Source organism: Artibeus jamaicensis, unplaced genomic scaffold (assembly GCF_021234435.1).
Source record: "Artibeus jamaicensis isolate MK-2021 breed Jamaican fruit bat unplaced genomic scaffold, CSHL_Jam_final scaffold_1019, whole genome shotgun sequence".
Lineage (NCBI taxonomy): Eukaryota > Metazoa > Chordata > Mammalia > Chiroptera > Phyllostomidae > Artibeus > Artibeus jamaicensis.
Window position 1 is genome coordinate 14,917,888 of NW_026522025.1, and position 15,445 is coordinate 14,933,332.

Consider the following 15,445-nt stretch of genomic DNA (forward strand, 5'->3'; position numbering starts at 1 on the left):
CAAGGAGAGTGGACTGAAATGCACATGTGTAAACAATGATGACTTCACCATACTAGTTGGTTAGGGCAGTAGACACCATTGAGTGAGCATGTGTACTGTGTGGTCGTCATATTCAAAATGACTGAGTGAGTAGAGCGACAAATCTGCATCAAATTTGGCATTAAGCTTGAACATTCTTCTTTGCAAACTGTTTGGATGATTGATTCAGAAGCCTGCAGCTACGAGCAACTGGTGGTTGGCAGTTTCATCATGACAATGCACCCGCTCATGCACCATGTCTCGTGCAGTGTTTTTCAGATAAATATTAAATCACCCAGGTGACTAAGCCCCACTATAGCCCAGATTTGGTCCCCTGTGACCCCTAGCTTTTCCCAAAACTAAAATCACCTTTGAAAGGGAAGAAACTATCAGTGAGATTCAGGAAAATACGATGGGGTAGCTGATGATGATTGAGAGAACTGTGTGAGGTCCCAAAGTGCCTACTTTGAAGGGGACTGAGGCATCATTGTCCTATGTACAATATTCCTTGTATCTTTTAGCATCTTCAATAAATGTCTCTATTTTTCATATTACATGATTGTTTACATTCTTTTTTTGCATTTTTTAAATTTAATTATTGTTCAAGTACAGTTTTCTGTCTTTTACTCCCATCTCAGCCCACCCATCCAGTGCTCCCCATCTCCCTCCCATTTTCACCCCCCCTTAGTTTTTGTTCATGTGTCCTTTACACTTGTTCCTGTAAATCCTTCCCCTTTTTCCCTGAAATTCCCTCTCCTCTCCCCTCTGATCCCTGTCAGCCTGTTCTCTATTTCAGTGACTATGGTTATATTTTGCTTGCTTGTTTGTTTTGTTGTTTAGGTTCCTGTTAAAAGTGAGATCATATGGTATTTGTCTTTCACCGCATGGCTTATTTCACTCAGCATAATGCTCTCCAGTTCCATCCATGCTGTTGCAAAGGGTAGGAGCTCCTTCTTCTTTCTGCTGCATAGAATCCCATTGTGTAAATGAACCATAGTTTTTTGATCCATTCATTTACTGATTGGCACTTAGGTTCAGGATAGATTATTAAACACTTACATATTATATAAAGATTAGACTGTTTACATTCTGGACATACTTTGTGTGTGCTTAATACCTGGTTTCTATATATTTAATCATCTGTCAGAAAAATTATCAATCTTCATTTTTTATTGTTTTATTTAATTCCAAGTCACTGATTTGTTGGTGTTTGTCTACCTTACCATGAAAACTAACCCAGCATATTTCTTTGTTAATAGCACCATCAAGTAGTTAATGGCCAATGACAGACCATTTCAGTGCCCGTGTATGCTTAAACAAGAGGGACTCTTTTCTTCATTTGCCAACAGACAGTGGGACTGCACATGGATGGGTTAGAATACAGAATATAATGTGAGGTCAGGACTGCACCCAGAAACAGAAATTTCTGGAGAAGAGCATTACTACTATGACATGAAGAGTGAGATCTACCCATTAACACAAAGGAACCTCTACAATGGGCTGCTCACACTTCAAAAATGTAGGTGATGCTCAAGAAATAGAAGCTAGCCTATTTGGTCACCATCTAATTTGCCATGTCTTAGGATGTCACAGTTGTCAATCAATTATTTGCTGAATAAATGAATAAATGATCTAGGATGCTCAGATCATTTAGACAAATGCAGTTGTTGATAAATGATTGATTAGTTTCCTTCATGGGCTGATGTATGTTGTCACCTCTGGCATCACTACCATTTGTTTAAAGTGGTAAGCTATACACCCTTTAGAAGAACTAGGAACACTCAGAATGTATGGATTTTAAGTATGTCTCTCTGAACCTGATTCTAGAACTTCTGGTTATCCTTTCTCATGGCTGCAGAATCCAGTGTCTAGTCCTCAATTATAATAAGGTCTGGGGGGAAGAAAATGGGACCTAACTGTCCAAGAGGCCCACTAAAGATCCATCCCTCTTCCACAGAGAGGATTCTAAAATCTCTTTGTTAAGGTAGATCAACTGAATTTATAAATGCTGATGTTCATTGACTCATTTAGTATTTTTCAAGAACAGCATGCCATTCTGTACCTAGCTAAGGGAATAGAAATGAATGACATCTAGCCATCACTCTACAGGAGCTGCTGACACTCCAGTGAGGAGAGAACAGGCCAGTGAGCAAATACTTTTACTGCAATCTGGTACAGGTCTGTCATAGTCAAAGCATGTGTTAATAGGAATCAAAAGGTAGAGATAGTGGAAAAGGGCAGAATATATGAGAAAACGTGAAACAGGACTGCCAGTTGGGGGAACTGAATGGCATGTGTAGGTATTAAAGATAATACCCATCAAAAAGATAAAGTTAAGAAATTAGTTAAGCCATATGACACTTGGAATCTTGTGAGAGACTAAGGAACATAGACTTTTTCCATAAAAGGTTTGAAGTGTCAAGTAGATTTTTAAGCAGGGAGTGGCATGACCAGAGTTATCATTTAAAAGGATGATTTTATGGATAAAGCTCAAAGCAGACACTGGTTAGGAGGCTGTTAAAGTAATCTTGGAAAATGATAATAGTGACAAAAACTAGGCCATCTATGGCCCAATAAAGAGGAAACCAATTCAAGAATGGTAAAGGAAATAGAATATTCTGGACTAGGTAACCACTTGGACACTTATTTGTTTATGACACTTAAAGGTTTGGCAGACCACTGGCTGATAAGGCAGATTCCCCACAGTGGTGAAAGGGCCCTACTTTGTAGTGGTGATTAGATATGAGAAGCAAGAGTGACTCTCCAGTATCTAGCCTGGTTTACTCTGTGGATTTTGCATTATTTACGTGTGTGTGTGTGTGTGTGTGTGTGTGTGTGTATATTCTCACTGCCTAGTATAATATTTGGCACTGAAGTATAATAATAAACATTTTAAGCAAGTATCTAAAAATAATGGCTATCACATTTCAAGTTCCTACAAGGTGTTCATTCATGTCATTTCATTTCATTACTATTTTGCAGACTGAATCATTCAAAAACATGTATCTACCAAGAGATAAAGCTGGGATAAAAACCCACATCCACCAGGCCTGTGTGCCTGTATTACTACCATTGTGATGAATGAAAGAATGGATAAAGGAATGATGAATCTAGTGGTGGGAGAAACATTAGGGCCGGAACTGTTAGAAAGTTCAGTCTTATGGATAATGTACAATGTATTTGGTAACTTCAGCTATGATTTAATGTCTGTTTCACAACTAAATAAATGGAGGAGTGGAAAAAAGAGGTTTATTGTTTAAATCCAAGTAATAAAGAGCACTGATGATGTGCTATTTATGTGCTTTGGGGGAACACACTGATTGATTGGCAAGGCACCTGTCATTCTAGCTAACCTAAACTTTTAGTGCTGACATCTAAACACATTTTGTCTTGTTTTCCTCATTGGAAAAGTAAGTCTCCTGCATCATGGCCTTTCTTATTTTGAGAGTCTGTTATTAAGACAGACATACATACCAGATATAATATTATTTGCCTAATAACATTGAGTAAGCTGATGATGATGCTTCATGGGTAATAAACAATGGCTGATGAGTCTTGTTTTCTATATTTCTTGTTCTTGGCCAGTTTGACTTTCTAGACCAAATGGCATTGGGTCTTATTCAGTTTTCACATAAGCTTGAAATTGACATTAGTGTTTTACTTTTGTCCCCAGTTTTCTCTCTGTTCCACTTAATATTTTAATACCAGCTTTGTTTGCCAACAAACAGTGCAGAAGACAAGGAGTGGCGACATGGCAGCCAGTCTGTATTCTTCACTCTGCTGAGACTGTTTCTGTGCCTAGTTCTTCTAGGCAGCTTTGAAAACAAAAATTCATTTTAAGGATGTTTATTAAATTTTCTGTGATTAGCCTTGTGTATCTTTACTAGTTTAAAGTTTCCTTCTTTAAAAAAAAAAGAGTGAGAGAGAATGAAAAGAGACAGAAGTCTTTAGTTTAAATAATTAGATTAAGTGTTGTAAGCTATCATATACTCAGACTAGTAAGACTTACTGAGAAGAGATGCTTGAAAAGTCTGTAAATAGTATGTTGTACATAAGTAACAAAAACAGAGTTGGCTCTTTCTTCCTTTTAGTTTTATTTTGAATGTTTTTGAAAGAAATGTTAATTCACAGAACCCTAGTTTCTTTCCTGTCAATTGTCACGGGTTTTTGGTTGTTGTTATTTGCTATTTTCTAAATGATAGATAGCAAAGCTTTGCAGTACGCATACCTATTTTTTTCCCTGGACATTTGGCCATTTCTTGGAAACTAGTTAAAGTTTATCATTTGGCTTTAATTAGTGTTTTTAAAAGAGACAGTAATTGCATTGCTTTGAATTTTTATACAAGATATATGTAGAGAGTGATCTTTAATAATTTGATAACTGAAACACTAAAGGAAAGAGTTCACATATTTAAATTAAATATTTTGGTAAGCATTCTCTTGTTTAATTTAGTTTTAATTGCATTATTAATTGTCCTGAACAGGATATTCCTAGGGAAAAAGCTGAGCAGATCATCTAATTGCAGTTTTTACTGCTTTGAATGATAAAGTGCCTTTGATTTGGTGCTGAGCCAGGAGGGCTTGATTGATAATATCTGTCTCAGATGTCACCCTGGGGGAAAAGAATAAAACCTCAGTAGACTTGGTGCATTGCAGCTGTCTCCGCTGCTCCAATTTCTCTGCCCCATTGACGTCATTGGGAGGTTTCAAACCAGTCCAGAGTGTCTAGTAAACCTGCACATAAATAAAATGAAGAAACAGAAAAACACTGATTCATAACCCAGCCCTCACTCCAAAGAGATAGCTGTTACATTTTCTCAGATAATGGGCAGATGTTTTTCCTTCCCTGCACTTAAAAAAAAATTATTAAAATGTCATCAGCTATCCAGAAATGTGGGAAAGCCTCTGACAAGGAATGTGAATTGCGTAAAGTCTTCTAAAATCAGATTATAGCACAATGAGCCACATTGGCCCAGGGTTCTCAGATAGCATAACGGGCAACCAGCTTGTCTGTGAGATCAGGAATAGCTGAAGCAGAAAGTGGGACAGGAAACAGCCATCCCTGGGACAGCACCACTCTAACCGCCTGGCTGGTTCTGGGCACCATCTCCTCCTCTTTCCTCTTCCTAGGCAGCCTTTGTACTAAGTATTAAATGAGAGGCGGCCACAATGACAGGAGCATAGAGTAAAGTGATAGTATTTTCCAAGGGAGATGACAAACTCTCAAGGTTGTGTTTTTTCTTTTGAAAATGAATTTAGCCAAGAGAAAATACACAAGTGGAAGCAGAGGAGAAAAAAATACCTTTAGCAATGCATTTTTAAAGCTGCTTTTCAGCTTAATTAAATATATGAGCAATTCTAAATCTCAAAATAATTTATCATAGGGGATCTTTTCTCAGTGCTGTCACATAGCAATTTAGCGACTTGGCTGAGCATTAATGTGAACATATATCCACATATAATTTGTTATCTGCTGGGCGATGGGACTCCTGGCAGAAGGACAATGCTCTTCTCTTCCCTTCTTATTCCTACCTCTTCCTCATTCTCTACTAGGTACAGCACAAAAGCACTCAGAATTACCAAGCAGCTTTCCTTTTGTATTCATTCAACAAGCTCCATGGCATATAATCCAAACATAATTTAATCTTGATAGCACTTTAAAGTTTACAAAGCATTATCACTTTCATTCTCCCATTTAAACCAAACAGAAACCCTGTGAGGTAGATAATATAATTATCAGTATTTTGTAGATGAGAAAGCTGAGCTTTGGGCAGGTTAAAAGGAAAAGTAAAAATGTTTCCTCAGATACTCATCTTATAAAAGGCCGAGCTCAGACGCAAGCCTACCTTTTTGGAACCCTGCCCCCATCGTCTGCATTCTTCATCACATGTCCAACAAAGTAGATAGTTTTCAATCCCATGACCTGGCTTTGGGAACTGCTTCAACTTAGCAGATAGGTAGTGACCATTGACTACATGTAGTAGGTTGTTTAGGATAAGAGTGAAGGAAGACACAGTCGTTGGTCTTAGGAAGCTTTGAATACTGGGGATAAGACATTCACAAGACCAGGCAGAATAAGATCGGTGCATAAGCCAAGTGACGGCACTTGATCAGTACATCTTGAACAAAGCATTCACATAAATATTGAAGGACTGTTGATATTTCAATAGGTAAAGATGCTCAGTGTGGCCATTTGTGGGCCAAGAGAGCGGCATGAACAGAGTCAAATAGGCAAGGTGGTCTGAGGAGCTACAGGAATGATACAAAGGATTTTATTTTGAAACTGAAGGCTGGGATCTGGTGAAATGTCAGTTAGGACCACTAAAAGCAGCTTTTAAGTTCCAGGATAAGGAGCTGCAATAATAAGGAGTCATTTAAAAGGTGCTTTAAGCTAGGGAGTAAAACCATTAAGTCTGTACTTTAGTAAAATCGATTAAGCAGCTATGTGTAAGGTGCATGAGAGAAAAGAAAACCTGTCTCACAATGCTAGTTAGCCGGCTCCACAACCTGGGGGTGTGGGGGGCAGGGTACGAAATAGAATAGATAATACAAGGCTATAGAAATTCATTCATTTGCTTAAAAGTACTTACTGAGCACCTACTGTCTTCCAGGCACTATTCTAGGAACAAAAATGTGACGATTATAGACTGATAAACTCTCTGCCTTCACAGGGGTGCAGAGTAGGGTCGATCAGAGCAGCTGCATGCTATTCTCTTACTCCTGGCCATCTCCGCTGTCTGTATGAAGGCTTTTGCTTTCATATTTTTGTGCAACGTAATATTGCATCAGCCTTTGATTAAAATATGTTGTCTTGTGCCACCTCGATATGCCACTCTACTATGCATGCTCTGAGACGATGGTGTCACCCTTCAGATAAGCACACACTGTGTGCCACACCGTTCTCTACATGCTCCAGGGGTTGCTTTATCCTTCTGAGTCATTGCTCTACTGCACATGCTCTGAACATGGCTTCTTAGTAGACAGGACTGATACCATCTTAGTTCAGTCCTGCTCTCTACAATGGGCCTTTCATTCTGTAAAGGAGCAAATGGAAATGAGAGGACAAATTCACTGAATGTTGTGGCGCTAGAAACAACAACACTTAGTGACAGCTGGTTTTGAATGGAAGAAGAGTGAGTTCCGGACTTGGGAAAGTGTCTGCTTGAGAGAACATGCCTCAGAGCCTGTTAGCTAAAAGTGTACTGACTCTGCAAAGTTAGCATCTTGAGCACTGTAATAACACTTCATGTAGGTACAATTACAGCCCTGATATGACTGGGCAACATGTTTGGCAAAGCACCAAGTGCTACGTAAATATTATCACTGTTACTTATGAATTGCTTTTTTGTATTTATATCTTAACAAAATATGAATATTTCAGAGTGTTTGATCTGGTAAATAGTTTACCATTTTACTTATCAATTTATAGCAGACTCAGAGTATGTTTCTATTCATTAATTACATGTTTTTCAAATCTCTCGGGGTTATTTCAAAGGTTACTTAGAATTTACCTTGCTATATAATCTTTTTATCATATTGTTGCTGTGGTTTTGGCCTATATGCAAATGCAATATACATTATGAAAAATGATATTGTGTGTTGTGTATGAAGCAACTAAAACTAGTGTGCAGGGTGGCAGAACCTCAAAGAGAAGGGATTCAATTATGCCTGTGTATTGATGGAGATTATGAACTATGTAATTTTAAGCACTTAATAGTTTAAACATCTTACTATCTTCTTCTTTTACATGAGTGATTTATTACATAGGGCATAACTTTTTTTACTCTCTCATTAACGAGTCTCAGAATTTTCAGTTGATCGGGGGTCATATTATAAGATTTTTTTTCCATGTGTATTTAAAAATTAGCAGACATTAAGAATCTTACCTCACATTCAAGCAAATGTGAGCCTCCTGATTAGATTATTACCCAGTCAATAGAAATCCAGAGGATATTGGTAATGGCTCCTTTTATGCATCTGCCTTTTGTCGAGTTAGAATGAGAATACACACGAGAGCTGAAGTGGAGAATTGAGAACATTACCTGGATAATTACCTTTGAAGAGTTGTGCTACTAAGAATAAGATGACAATGAAATGACCTTACATTGATAATTACCACCATCCAACAAATTGCAGATTTACTGAAAAAGGCTAATTTAGCAAATACTCACTGGTGTGTATGCACCCGGCATGGTGTCTAAAATGGCTGACTCTCTCTCACTCTCTCTCTACCTACCCATTAAAACTTTTATTTTATGATTCTTGCCAGTCAATTGAATGAAAACAGATAAGTGACTAACTTGATCAGGAGCCCGTTTTTGTCTATAAAATTTCAGTCCTTAAAATACAGTTCCATGATCATGAACCTCCATTGTCTTATTGCTCAGAATTTAGGCTCAGCTGAAATAACCAAATTTCCTGACAAGTCCTTCCAAATTCTGCCCACCCCCCTTCCCAACCCTCCTCCTTCTGCTCACCAAATACGATCCTGAATGCTCTCTTTGCCATATCATATTGTATTTATCGTATTGCCATATCAATCGGTTTATTTCTTTCCATTCTAGACCATGAAACCCTTGAGCAGCATGACTATTTCCTTCATGTTTGTACCCACAGCACCTAGGAGAGGCTGTGACACACATTAGACCCTCAGGAAATGTAGAAAATGTCAGTTAGACTCTCTTTAGATGCTGGAGACATGGGTGTTGTGACTTAGGGGGAAAGTTTTATTTTTCTAAGAAAGAGCTCTTTTATGCTTTATGTCTAGTAGGAAGGCTATATCTCTCACCATCTTTTAGAATAATGGTCTGAGTATTGAAGTTTATGGGATAATAGTTATAATAATAATAATATATAATAACAGTAGTGCCTATCATTTATTGAGCACTTAGTGTTTGCCACGACTATGCTAAGCATTTAACATATAATATCTCAGTCAATATAGGTAAATATTATCTATTATTATTATGTTACAGATGGAAAAGCAAATTGTTTAAGCAACTTACCCAAAGTTATGTTGGCATATACAGTTGATAAAGTCAAGGCCAACCTTTTTTTCTGCTTCTAATGACTACTTTTAACAATTATGGGAAATTGACAAGTTAGCATATAAAAATCCATTTTATTTATTTTTTTAAGGTTTATATTGACTTTTTTAGAGAGGGGAAGGGAGGGGGAGAGGCAGAGAAACATCAGTGTGTGGTTGCCTCTCACACAGCCCCTACTGGGGACCCGGCCCATAACCCAGGTGTGTGCTCTGATTAGGAATTGAACCAGTGACCCTTTGGTTCAAAGGCTTGCACTCAATCTAATGAGCTAAACCAACCAGGGCCTAAAAATTCATTTTAAAAGACATGGTCATATCAGCCAGGGACAAAGTAACTCCTCATTTATTCTAGGTTGGCTTTTGGTCTGTGCCCATGCCTGATTCCTGCCTTGGATACATGGAAAAATAAATAAATAAAATAAATAAAAGATATGGCTTATATTTGTGTACAGTGCTGGGATATGGCAATCACATATTAATGAAGTGACTGTTGCACAAATCTCTCAGGGCAGAAAGATGCCTGCTTTCATTACCATAGTATAAAGAGAAGAGTCAGATGTTTCCACAAAAAAGGAATTTCAAGTTATTTATCTAGTTTTTCTAGCATCTGAATATATTTTGAAACATAATTTTTCTTAACTCAGCTTTGGTCTGGTTCACTGATTATGAATAATATGCTTTAGGAATCAGTCACTGTACAGGAGGTAAAAAGAGTTGGATTCAAGTCTCAACTTTGTATTTTACTAAGCTGTATGGTCCTGCATAATTCCTTGAATATCCTAAGCCTATTTCTTAGTTGTCCAATAAATGAACCTGCTGGAGGGATAGCTTATCCTTCTGATGGGAAAGGTGTGGGAGGTTCACCACATCTCATACCTTTCTATTCCTGTGCTTGATTTGCTTCTGAAGCCTAATATCAACTTAATGTGCTGAGAAAAATCTGTGTGGTTACTGTAGGTGGATATTATCATTTCAGAGCTTTATAATGATAACCTCAACTGGGTTCTTCATACTTTGGGATCAGAGAGTGTGGGGCACAACAGTTTTTGAAATATTAATGATTCCATTACTTGATCTTTTAACCTTTAGAAACATTGATCAAGGTGTCTTTAAATTGCTTCTGGCTGACAATTGGAGGAAAACCATTAGACTGGAGGTTATTATCTGTAACAAATGCTTATATGGAACAATGAGCAAAATAAAAGGGAGACCTTGAGCGCTATGAATGTCAGCATCTAGCTGGCTCTCACCATGAGAAGATGCTCTTAGTGGCTGCAATCATCACAGTGATAGAGTCCTTGAGCTGAAAGGAAACTTGAGAGGCTCTGTAGCCCACCTTTCTACCTGGAGCCATTACACATCTGAAATATAAAAAGAGGTTAGAAATCTTTTTGTTTGTTTGTTTTTTAAGGGAGATTCCACAGCTTCCCCTGGTATCTTATTCCAGTAGCTGACTGTCTCACTGTCAGCAAATCATTTCTCATAGTTCACCTAAGTCCCTAGGGCTGCATTTGAATTCATTTTCTTCTGTCCTTAGAAGTAAAAACAAATAACTCCTCACGTACATAAAGAATGTTATCAAGCTGTTCTTCAGCTCTCATTCTAAAGCCAAATTTCTTGAATCTTTCTTAATAACTTCTTTTTATCTAACCCTTTAATCACCAAGTTCTTTTGTACATATGAACTTTCCCAGGTCTTTATCTTCTCAGCTGTAAGACTCGAGATAATATATAACAGCATATTTAGCTCTTACACTTTGCAAATAGCTTAGCTGAGTGTCAAACATGAACATGATAACTTGGCTTCTGTTTCTATTTAAGCAAATATTCAATGAAAACTTTTAACATCAGAAATGCAAAGCATCGTATTAATAGTGAGAGAGATTAAGGGTACACATTGCCTTAAAAACCCCAAGTTCACAAAAAAATCATAAACTAGACACTAATAAATTAAAGGAGATTTTGTTTCAAAAAACTGCATGTCCACTTTACTTTACATTTCTACTCCCACACTAAGCAGAGGTTTGAGGTAGTAAGACAAGAAGAAGTTTTGGAACCAAATAGCTTCCATATCAGTCCTGGATGTGACCGGGCTCACTGGGTGAGTATATTCTAGTATTTTGAGCTCTACTTACCTACTCTGTCACATATCATCATAGTAACAAAAATGGTGAATTCCTTGAGGACAAAGACCATTTCTTATTTATTTTTTTAATCTCCAGGGCCTCGCTCAATGCATATCATATATTAACACTCACTTAAAGTTTGAATTTTACTGAAAGGTTGGCCGTGAGAATTAAATGAGATTATATATGTGGAACTATTTGGTGAACTACTGAACTTTACATGACTGTAAGTCATCACTATTAATTTTTTAAAAATCATTATTCATAGTAATATTAAAAAAATTAAAACTCTGATTAGTACTCATCTTTCCAAGAATGTTTCTGTTATCCATTTGTTACATGTCTTATACAAGAGTGTCTAAAGATGACTTTCCTAAAATGAATAATCAATGATACAAAGCTTACCATTTTGAATTTAATGTTTACTTTCTTCTGATGAGCAATCTGAGAATGACAAATGGACTCAAATGTGATTAAGGCGACTTCCTGGAACCAATCAAAAGTCACCCTGGTACCAGGAGAACAAAGCTACAATGAAAAATTTATATTTGTCCAGGGCTTCTTTGACCTTGTATACACTTCCCTATGTGGGAGACAAAATCAGTGATATCTTTGACTGACCAAAGTACCCAAAGGTTTAAATAACATTGCTTTATTTATTAACAACAGGACTAAAAGGAGTCTTTTAAGTACTTGACCTTCTTCAGTAGGGACCATTGCCAAGAGTCCAAAGTAGTAATATAGGGAAATTCTTATATGGCAGGAACTTAAAAAGGAGTGTTTGTAAATAACAGTTTTATTTTCTGAAAGAGCACCTTTCCCTGTCTTTGTACTTGGCTTGCAAATATTTGACGCAGGGAGCATGAGGTTAGCATCACAGTGGTTCAGGTTGAGATTTTAGCTCTGTTGCGCAAGCGGATCCCTGGGAAAAGTATCCAGCCTCTCTGACCTCAGTTCTCTTCTGTAAAATGGGAAATATATTACCTACTTCCTAAGACTCCTTCACTATTGGGTTCTGGGTAACTTCATTACCTCCCGTATAAGCTGTTCTCCTTCTCCCTTGTCTGTTTCGTTAGTAAGAATTGGCTAGTTAATATGAGTTACAAAACTACTATGCTTCATGGGCTTAGGAGACTTTTGCAAGAAGTAGCTGAAACTTCTGGATAAAAAAATTATTGAATTACTTTCCAAGAGTGATATTGATTGCTTGGTAATAACACAAAGCTATAAGGCTCTGAGGATGTGCTCCTTTTTGAAAAGCTAAGCTAAAAAAAGAAAAAAAATTGTAGCCTTAAAAGTGAAAATTGATTACAGCCTGCCCATGCCAAATAGTACGAGAAAGAATTCTGGACTAGAAATCAGGAATCCTGGGTTTGGAATCATTCTACCACAAATTAGATAACCTTGGGGAAGTCACGTTGTGTTTCTGAACCTTAATTGCTTCAAGAGAATGCTACCCAGGGCCTTCCTGTATCAAGAGTCTACAGTGCTCAGATCCAGACCTTGTTCCTCTCTCTAGGAGATACTTCTTGGAGCCCTGAAGTATTGAGGTCTAATCTGTTTTGCCATCAAAACTTCAGACATGGAGGACTTATGCAGGGTGGTATGGCCCTTAGGCCAGCACCTCACCGTAGGGAAAACATCAAGTGCTCCGGTGTGAACAAAAGGAGATTCTGGAGACACTCTTCCCTCTCATATTTCATTTTTAGGTAAAGATCCTAACATGCTAATTGGTGAGAAAGTTCGCCTCTAAATAGAAAAGTAGAAATTGCAACAACAAAGAACGCTAAGCAGGAGTGCAGAGTAAAGATAAAAATAAAAAGGGAATAAAACTCAAAGATATCTGAAATCATGCAAATAATATACTTTGCTAAGTCAAATTTCAGAGATTGAATTCTAGGTCAGTTGGTGTTGCTGCCATCACTTGTCAAATTTAGCAAATAGGAATAGCATTCTTGGTAATTAAATTTTTATGGAGCTGGAAGAAGCATCTAGATTTGTGGCTCTCCCACTTAAGTCCTAAATTAGATCTTCCGATTTTGAATAAAAAATATATTTTAAAAGTTTGAATTTTTTTCTTCATGTTGTCTTTACTTGAAAAGGGACCGTGTCCAATTGCATGCTCGGCCAAGATCATTTTCTTGGCTATAACAGATGATAAATCAACTCACTCCATCCAAGCTAAAAAGCAAAAGATCTTATAGATGCTAATATTTCACAGTAAGCAGCGATCTTTGTTACTATGAGAAGGAGTGAAATAAAATCAGCCAGAGATACACGCCATCTTTATTGCTTTTTTAAGTAGACTGTTCATGAGTGATGTTTCTCAGAGTTGAAATTAAATTGACATACTCTACAGCTATGTCACCTAAACTGCCATGAAGAATCATTTTTGCCCTTTTTCTATGTGTTGATGAGGAAGAATACAAAACCCAGAACACTGCTTTCCTGAAAATCTCTTACCTCATACTTGGAAACCATATTTAACACTTAAGGGTAAGGCAAACAAGAGACACATGGGCAAAATTTAGAACCCCTAAAAGTTGTGATTTACCCTGAAAGCATTTAAAATGTACCATCATTTCATTTGAAAAAGAAAAGGAAGACCCTACTGCTGTATATTTTTGTTCAAAATGTACCGCTGTTTGATGGGGATAGAAAGGAACAGGTTTCTGTTGAGTTGGCAAGTTAGTGTGCTTGAACAGAATAAAGAGAGAGGGCCAAGGAAATCGCACCTCTTTTAGTATTTTCTCTGCAAAGAGCTTTTTTGGACCAAGTCCATGACCACTACAAATAAGTGCTCAGTTGCAAAAAGAATGTGAGTGTCTTTGTATTAATACACAATTAATGTCACTAATGCTAATTTGAAGCTAGAGACTTAGGAGCAAACCAAGTAGCTAATCTTCTGCTGTGGTCCCCAGATCCCCTTTTTAGTGAGTCCAGGATGTAGAAGCTTTTTTTATTAAACCTGATCTAAAAATCTACTCTCCCGAGTGATTGCAAAATAGCCGGTGTTAGAGTTCTACATCTTACCTTTATACCCACTCATCATATACACAGCTATTTTTAAAATATGGATTTCTGGCTGTGAAAGAAGTATATGCTTGCCATGGAACATTTATAAAAAGAACAAAAATATTTTTTAGATCCTCATATATTTGGTAAAACACTAAGAAAGCACAGTTATGTTAGATAAAACAAAAAGAGGCAGGTTGTAAGGTTAATGTAGTACCTTAGAGACACTGCAATAGGAATGCGGGTGGTTCAGATGTTGCAAAGACTGTTTGGACTTGCTGTGGCCTTCCTCTGCTTCTCTCTGCACTTCTGCTATGTTCCTAAGTCTTTTGGTAATCCCATCTTTTCCAACATATGTGACAGAAAGCATGGCCACAAAGCTCCCAAGTTTTCGAACTTATGCCTCAGCTGTACAGATTGCTTACTTATACTCCCACTCCATTCCATCTCTAGACTCTTTAGAAAGATACTCATGGGCCCCCATACATAGCTCATCCCTGCCCCAGGCGGGATGGAAAAGTATGATGACTGAACATAGTTGCTTCCACTGCACCCAAATGGACAGGGAGTGGGGGTGAGGGGTGGGGCAGACTTCCTCCAAAAAGGGCCCTGAGCAAACATTTTAATCTTCCTGATAAACCTGTAACTCCCCTACCCAAAGATAGTTACTGATAACATTTTTACATATTTTCTTCCAATTTTCCCTTAAGCTTCTGTATGTTTTTAATGTTGTTAAGATGATTCCCTTTATTAGATTTTCCATCTTGCTTTCTCTAAATACTATTTCATCATTAGCACTCGCTTGAGGTTTTTTGCCAGTAACTACAAAATAACAACCAAATAGGCAGCATGCATCAAGTGATATAATATTGTTATGATCTTTACACAATCTTTGTTAACCTCTTCATGATTTGCTACCAGTTACAACATACGTGCATAAATATTCCATTTGATTATTATGACTACTGTGAAACATGGGATTATTATTACCTTTTCCATTTTACATATGAAAACAGAAAAGACATACAACTAGTAATTGGTTCTTTCTGGTCAGATTTTCAATCCTATTCCTTTTGGTCCATACCCTGTTGCCTCCCTTGGTATTTCTCTGTATTCAGATAGACTGACTTTTCCCAGTTGCCCTTCAAGGCAGTTAGTTGTTCATGTGGTAACATCTGTCCTCGTGCTGGGGACGGTAAGGAAGAGAGCTGAGGCAACAGGCCAGGAATCAGGAGTTTGTA

The 15,445-nt window shown here is 37.5% G+C and overlaps 1 protein-coding gene and 1 pseudogene across 1 annotated transcript in view; both read left to right on the forward strand.

Annotated features, from left to right (window-relative positions):
- Positions 1–15,445, forward strand: part of PDE4B (phosphodiesterase 4B) — a 353,336-nt gene that overhangs the window by 170,981 nt on the left and 166,910 nt on the right. The gene's annotated exons all lie outside the window — the stretch shown is intronic.
- On the forward strand, positions 9,355–9,465 carry LOC119063539 (uncharacterized; annotated as a pseudogene).